The sequence below is a fragment of the Nicotiana sylvestris genome, chromosome 7 (assembly GCF_000393655.2).
Source record: "Nicotiana sylvestris chromosome 7, ASM39365v2, whole genome shotgun sequence".
NCBI lineage: Eukaryota > Viridiplantae > Streptophyta > Magnoliopsida > Solanales > Solanaceae > Nicotiana > Nicotiana sylvestris.
Window position 1 is genome coordinate 107297628 of NC_091063.1, and position 8133 is coordinate 107305760.

Consider the following 8133-nt stretch of genomic DNA (forward strand, 5'->3'; position numbering starts at 1 on the left):
ACTTCATATGCCAGGGGCGCATCCAGCCCAGCCGGTTCTAGCTGCTTAGGACTATGTGGTTCCTGTCATACCGGAGGATGAGCAACGTAGGTTGGAGAGATTTGGTAGATTATAGCCTCCGACCTTTAGGGGCGTAGAGGGCAAGGATGCCTAGGGCTTTTTGGATAAGTGTCAGAGGATGCTTCGTACTGCCGGTATTCTGGAGACTAGCAGGGTCGCTTTTACCACCTATCAGTTTTCAGGAGCTGCTTTCACTTGGTGAGAGGATTTTGAGAGGCGTAGGCCTGTTGGTGCAGCACCCCTTTCCTGGCAGCAGTTCTCTATTCTCTTCCTAGAGAAGTATGTGCCGCAGTCCCGTAGAGAGGAGCTGCGTAGGCAATTTGAGTGGTTGCGACAGGGGGATATGACTATGTCACAGTATGAGTTGAGGTTTTCTGAGTTGGCTCGTTATGCCATCTAGTTAGTTCCGCCCAATCTAGAGAGGATCAGGAGGTTTGTTGATGGTCTTACTTATCAGCTCCATATTCTCATGACCAGGGAGAGGGTGACTAGTGCCACGTTCGAGGAGGTCGTTGATATCGCCCGTGAGATTAAGTCTGTTCGTCGACAGGAGCGAGAGGAGAGGGAGGCCAAGAGGCCTTGAGGATCTGGCAGCTATAGTGGTGCTCCTTCGAGGAGCCAGTTTCAGCATAACAGAGGTCGTTCATTCAGGCCTGCTCAGCTAACTCGCCCAGGTTATCATGGGGCATCTTCGGGTCATAGTTATCACGGATCTCAGCAGGGCCAGTCATCACTTAGTGCCCTTCTAGCTTAGAGTTCGACCCGTGCTCCATCAGCTCAGGGCTCTTCTATGCCGAGTGTATCTGCTAGTCACTCCGGTGCGAGGGGTTCCCTTCAGTCCCCTTCTCCAGCACCTGGGAGTTGTTTTGAGTGTGGTGAGATGGGTCACATGTGGAGGCAGTGTCCTCGTCGTTTTGCTAGTTCATCCCTACAAAGGGGTCAGTCATCGGCTTCAGCGCCAGTTTCTTCATCACCAACCGCTCCGCCAGCTAGGGGTGGAGGTCAGTCAGCCAGGGGTCGCCCTAGAGGTAGAGGTCGATCAGGGGGCAGTCAGGCCCATTTCTATGCACTCCCAGGCAGACCCGACGCTATCGCTTCAGATGCTGTTATTACAGGTATTGTTTCAGTCTGCCACAGAGATGCCTCTGTATTATTTGATCCCGGTTCCACCTTTTCTTATGTGTCATCATACTTTATTCGCTATTTGGGGATGCCCCGTGAGTTTCTTGATTTACCTATTCATGTATCTACCCCGGTAGGCGATACTGTTGTTGTAGACCGTGTATACCAGTCGTGTGTGGTGACTATTGGGGGTCTGGAGACCCGAGTGGATCTATTATTATTGAGCATGGTGGATTTCATATCATTTTGGGCATGGATTGGCTATCTCCCTGTTGTGTTATTCTGGACTGTCATGCTAAGACAGTTACGTTGGCTATACCGGGTGTGCCACGGATCGAGTGATGAGGTGTGACTGATTATGTTCCTAGTAGAGTGATCTCGTTCTTAAAAGCCCAACGTACGGTTGGGAAGGGTTGTCTTTCGTATATAGCCTTTGTGAGGGATGTCGGTGCTGAGACTCCCAGTATTGATTCTATTCTAGTTGTGAGGGATTTTTTCGATGTGTTTCATGCTGACATGTTGGGCATGCCATCGGATAGGGATATTGATTTTGGTATTGACCTGGTGACGGGCACTCAGCCCATTTCTATTCCGCCGTATCGTATGGCACTAGCGGAGTTGAAGGAATTAAAGGAGCAACTTCAGGAACTCCTTGATAAGGTGTTCATTCGGCCTAGTGCGTCACCTTGGGGTGCGCCGGTTCTATTTTTTGAAGAAGAAGGATAGCACTATGAGAATGTGTATTGATTATAGGCAATTGAACAAGGTAACAATTATTAACAAGTATCCTTTGCCTCGCATTGATGATTTATTCGACCAGCTTCAGAGAGCAAGAGTGTTCTCCAAGATAGATCTCCGTTCAGGTTATCCCTAGTTGAAGATCAGGGATTCGGACATTCTTAAAACAGCTTTCAGGACCCGATATGGTCATTATGAGTTCTTGGTGATGTCTTTTGGGCTAACCAATGCCCCAGCAGCATTTATGCATTTAATGAACAGCGTGTTCCAGCCTTTTCTTGACTCGTTCGTCATAGTCTTCATTGATGATATTCTGGTATATTCGCTTAGTCAAGAGGAGCACGCGGAGCATTTGAGAGTCGTGTTGTAGAGATTGAGAGAGGAGAAGCTTTATGAAAAATTCTCCAAGTGTGAGTTTTGGCTCAGTTCAATGGCTTTTTTAGGGCATGTGGTGTCCATCGAGAGTATTCAGGTTGATCCAAAGAAGATAGAGGTGGTTCAGAGTTGTCCCAGGTCGTCCTCAGCCACAGAGATTCACAGTTTTCTTGGTTTGGCGGGTTATTATCGCCGGTTTGTTTAGGGATTCTCATCCATCGCATCGCCCTAGACCAAGTTGACTTAGAAGGGTGCTTCATTTGTATGGTTGGACGAGTGTGAGGAGAGCTTTCAGAAGCTCAAGACAGCTTTGACCACAGCTCCAATGTTAGTTCTGCCATCAGCTTTAGGTTCATATACCGTGTATTGTGATGCTTTGAGAGTTGGGATTAGTTGTGTAATAATGCAGGAGGGTAGAGTTATTATTTATGCTTCTCGTCAGTTGAAGCCCCACGAAAAGAACTACCCCGTTCATAATTTGGAGTTGGCTGCCATAGTTCACACATTGAAGATTTGGAGGCATTACTAGTATGGCATATCTTATGAGGTGTTCACTGATCATCGCAGTCTTCAGCATTTGTACAAGCAAAAGGATCTTAATTTGAGGCCGCAGAGATGGTTGGAGTTGCTTAAAGATTATGATATCACTATATTGTACCATCCGGGAAAGGCCAATGTGGTGGCCAATGCCTTGAGCCAAAAGGCAGTGAGTATGGGGAGTTTGGCATATGTTCCAGTTGGGGAGAGACCTCTTGCCGTTGATGTTCTGGCCTTGGCCAATCGGTTCGTGAGGTTAGATATTTCGGAGCCCAATCGGGTATTGGCTTGTGTGGTGTCTCAGTCTTCCTTATATGATCGTATCAGAGAATGCTAGTATGATGATCCGCACTTGCTTGTCCTTAAGGACAGAGTTCAGCATGATGATGCTAGAGATGTGACCATTGGTGATGATGGGGTGTTGAGGATGCAGGGTCGGATTTGTGTGCCCAATGTGGATGGGCTTCGGGAGTTGATTCTGGAAGAGGCACATAGCTCGCGGTATTCCATTCATTCGGGTGCCGCGATGATGTATCAGGATTTGAGACAGGACTATTGGTGGAGAAGAATGAAGAAAGATATTGTGGGATTCGTAGCTCGGTGTCTCAATTGTCAGCAGGTGAAATATGAGCATCAGAGACCGGGTAGTTTGCTTCAGCAGATGGATATTCTTGAGTGGAAGTGGTAGAGGATCACTATGGACATTGTTGTTGGACTTCCACGAACTTTGAGAAAGTTCGATCATATTTGGGTGATTGTGGATCGGCCGACCAAATCCACGCACTTCATTCCTGTGTGTACTACCTATTCCTCAGAGCGGTTGGCAGAGATCTATATCCGAGAGATTGTTCGTTTGCATGGTGTCCCAGTTTCCATCATCTCAAATAGGGGCACTCAGTTTATTTTGCAGTTTTGAAGGTCTGTACAGCGAGAGTTGGGTACTCAGGTTGAGTTGAGCACAGCTTTTCACCCTCAGACGGACGGGCAGTTCGAGCACACTATTCAAATATTGGAGGAAATGTTGCGTGCTTGTGTTATTGATTTCGGAGGGTCATGGGATCAGTTTCTACTACTTGTAGAGTTTGCCTATAACAACAGCTACCAGTCGAGTATTCAGATGGCTTCATATGAGGCTTTGTATGGGAGGCGGTGTAGATCTCCAGTTGGTTAGTTTGAGCCGGGTGAGGCTAGGCTATTGGGGACAGACTTGGTGCAGGATGTTTTAGAAAAGGTGAAGGTAATTCAGGAGAGGCTTCGTACAACGCAGTCGAGGTAGAAGAGTTATGCTGATAGGAAGGTTCGGGATGTGTCCTACATGGTTGGCGAAAAGGTTCTGTTGAAGGTTTCATCCATGAAGGGTGTTATGAGATTTGGGAAAAAGGGAAATTGAGTCCTCGGTTCATTGGGCCTTTTGAGGTGCTTCGGAGGATTGGGGAAGTAGCTTATGAGCTTGCTTTGCCACCCAGCTTGTCGAGTTTGCATTCGGTATTTCATGTTTCTATGCTCCGGAAGTATATTGGGGATCTGTCTCATGTTTTGGATTTCAGCACAGTTCAGTTGGATGATGATTTGACTTATGATTCGAAAGTTAAGGTCAAAGGATATAGCTTCAGTGAAAGTGCAATGGAGAGGTTGGCCCGTGGAGGAAGCTACCTAGGATACCGAGCGGGAGATGCGAAGCAGATATCCTCACCTGTTTGAGGCTTCAGGTATGTTTTTTGACTCGTTCGAGAACGAACGTTTGTTTAAGTTAGGGAGGATGTGACGACCCGACCAGTCGTCTCATGAATTACTGCTCTATTTCCCCATTTCTGCTTCTTTATGCTTTATTTATCCGTGTTAAGTGGTATCGGGTTGGTCGGATCGAGTTCGGAAATGATTTGGTAAGGTTTGAGACACTTAGTCTCTTTAGAGTGAGTTTAAGTTGGAAAAGTCCACCGGATGTTGACTTGTGTGTTAGAGGGATTGGATGTGAGTTCCAATGGTTCGGTTAGCTTTAGGAGGTGATTTGGAACTTAAAAGTGTGATTGGAATGAGTTTTGGAGGTTCGGAGTAGATTTAGGCTTGAATTGGCGATATTGGATTTTTGACGATTTCCGGTTGATAGGTGAGATTTTGATATAGGGGTCGGAATGGAATTCCAAGAGTTGCAGTAGTACTGTTGTGTCATTTGGGACATGTGTACCAAATTTTAGGTCATTCGGACGTGGTTTGTTCGGGTTTTTGATCAAAAGCGGAATTTAGAAGTTTTTGGAAACTTAGGCTTGAATCCGATGTGTTTTGGTTGATTTGATGTTGCTTGAGGTGTTTTGCATATTGGTACAAGTTTAAATAAGGTTTTGGGATATGTTGGTGCCTTTGGTTGAGGTCCCGGGGGCCTCGGGTGAGTTTCGAAGGGTTGAACGAATCATTTTAAGTTGAAGAAAATTGCAGATTTTGGTTTCAGTTGTTGCAGGTATTTTACTCTTCGCGTTCCCGAGTAGACCCTCGTGTTCGTGAAGAGTCAGTTGAGGAAGGTGGAATTTAAGCCTTCGCGTTCGTGAGGAAGGCTACGCATTTGCGAAGGGCTAAGGGTTTGTGCATCGCGTTCGCGGGGGAAGAGTCGTGTTCGCATAGAGCAAAAAGGGCAGCTGAGCTTCTGTGGATTTTATTCATCGCGCCCGCGAGAGGCGAAATGCGATCGCAAAGATTGGTCTAAGCAAAGCACTGCGTTCACGATGGGGATGTCGCGATCGAAAGTATTATTCATGTTTCTATGCTTCAGAAGTATATGGGGGACCCGTCTCATGTTTTGGATTTCAGCACGGTTCAGTTGGATGATGATTTGACTTATGATGTGGAGCCAGTAGCTATTTTGGGTCGTCAGGTTTGAAAGTTGAGGTCAAAGGATATAGCTTCAGTGAAAGTACAGTGGAGAGGTCGGCCTGTGGAGGAGGCTACCTGGGAGACCGAGTGGGAGATGCGGAGCAGATATCCTCACCTGTTTGAGGCTTCAGGTATGTTTCTTGATTCATTCGCGGACGAACGTTTGTTTAAGTTAGGGAGGATGTGACGACTCGGCCAGTCGTCTCATGAGTTACCGCTCCGTTTTCCCCCATTTCTTCTTTATGCTTCATTATCTATGTTTTATGGTATTGGGTTGGTCAGATCGAATCCGGAATAATTTTGGTAAGGTTTGAGACACTTAGTCTCTTTTAAGGGAGTTTGAGTTGGAAAAGTCAATCGGATGTTGACTTATGCGTTATAGGGCTCGGATGCGAGTTTCGATGGTTCGGTTAACTTCGGGAGGTGATTTATGACTTAGGAGTGTAATCGGAATGGGTTTTGGAGATTTGGAGTAGTTTTAGGCTTGAATTGGCGAAGTTGATATTTTGGCGATTTCCGGTTGATAGGCGAGATTTTGATATAGTGGTCGGAATGGAATTCCGAGGGTTGCAGTAGCTCCGTTGTGTCATTTGGGATGTGTGTGAAAATTTTTAGGTCGTTCGGACGTGGTTTGGTTGGGTTTTTGATCGAAAGCGTATTTCGAAAGATTTTAGAAACTTAGGCTTGAATCCGATGTGAGTTGGTAGATTTGATGTTGTTTGAAGTGTTTTGATGATTGGAACAAGTTTGAATAAGGTATTGGGTCATGTTGGTGCTTTTGGTTGAGGTCTCAGGGGCGATTTCGGGTGGTCGTCGGAGAAGTTGAAAGGTTATTGCAGCTGCTGAGATTTTTCTGCTTCTGGTGTTTTTGCACCTGCAGTTTGGGGACCGCACGTGCGGTGCTGCACGTGTGAAAGGGGGAACTGCAAATGCGGATCTGAGAGGAAGAGTCGGGAACCGTAGATGCGGTAGGTGGACTACACCTGTGGAGTCGCAGATGCGGTTTGCGGCTAGTAAGTGAATTCCGTAGAAGCAGAGGATTTGACCGCATATGCGGTACCGCAGAAGCGGGTTTTGGACCGGAGATGCGGAAAAGCCTGGGCAGAACATATAAGTTATTTCATTTCGCGAGATTTAGCTATTTCACCATTTTTGACTTCGGCTTGGGAGCTTCTTGGACGATTTGAGAGTGGGATTTCAAGAGAACTTCATTGAGGTAAGGAATTTGGACCTAAAACGCGTTCCTATGCTATTATTTCATGGATTAGAGCTAGAAATTATGGAAATCAAATGTTAAAATTGGGGAAACTAGGGCTTGAGAACTTAGGCCTTTAATTGTGGATTTGAAGGACCATTTGGGTCAGATTTGAGAACTTTTGATATGTATGAACTCGTGGGAGATAAGGAATCTATTGATGTAAAAATTTTTGACTTTCGAGACGTGGGCCTAGGGGTCGGGTTTTGGTAATTTCGGGATTTGTGCCCTTTATTAATTGTTTTCTCTTGGGCTTTGCCCCCTTAGCATACTTTGACGTCCTTGTTCTGATTTTGGATAGATTCGACGCGCCTGGAGGCGGCCGATTCGAGGGGCAAAGGCGTCGCGAGCTAGAGATTTAGCCGGTTCGAGGTGAGTAGTGATTGTAAATGATGTTATGAGGGTTTGAAACCCCGGATTGCACATCGTAGTGTTATTTTGAGTTGAGGCACACGCTTGATGACGAGCGTGGGGTCGTGCACTATTGGGGATTATGACTTGGTCCGTCCCGATTGATGATTTTACCGCGTATTTGATTGAAAATTATTTGCTATCATCATTATTTGGGCTGAATGTCATATTTGGGCCCAGTGCCAACTATTTGAACCCTTCGGGGATTTTTATTGATATTTCCTCACTGTTTTGACTTTATACTTGAACTCAGTCATGTTATTTTCCACTGTTTTACTACTCAGCCATGTTTACTCAGTTTTAATTCTTAAATGACATTTTAAATGATGTTTGGGATGAGAAACACTATTTTACTATTGCCCGAGAGGCTTGTGAGGATTTTTGACTAAGTAAGGCCGAGGGTTTATGTTTTGAGGAAACATTGATACTGATTTGAGGTCGAGGGCCTGAGATATGTACGCCATAAGGTGGCTTGATTGATATGAGGCCGAGGGCCTAGTTTGATCCCATGAGATGGCTTGTTATTGCGCTTGGGCCGTAAGGGGCCCCTCCAAGAGTCTGCACACCCCCAGTGAGCGCGGGTACCCATTGTGATGTGAGATTGAGCCCGAGGGACTAGTATTGTTCGATGTGATTGCCCGAGGGGCTGGTACTGTTCTGAGATGTTGCCCGAGGGCCGGATTTGTTGATACTGTGCCCGAGGGGCGAACTTCTATTTGCTTACTTTACCTTAATTACCTGTCAATTACTTGTTTACTTGTTGAAAGAGG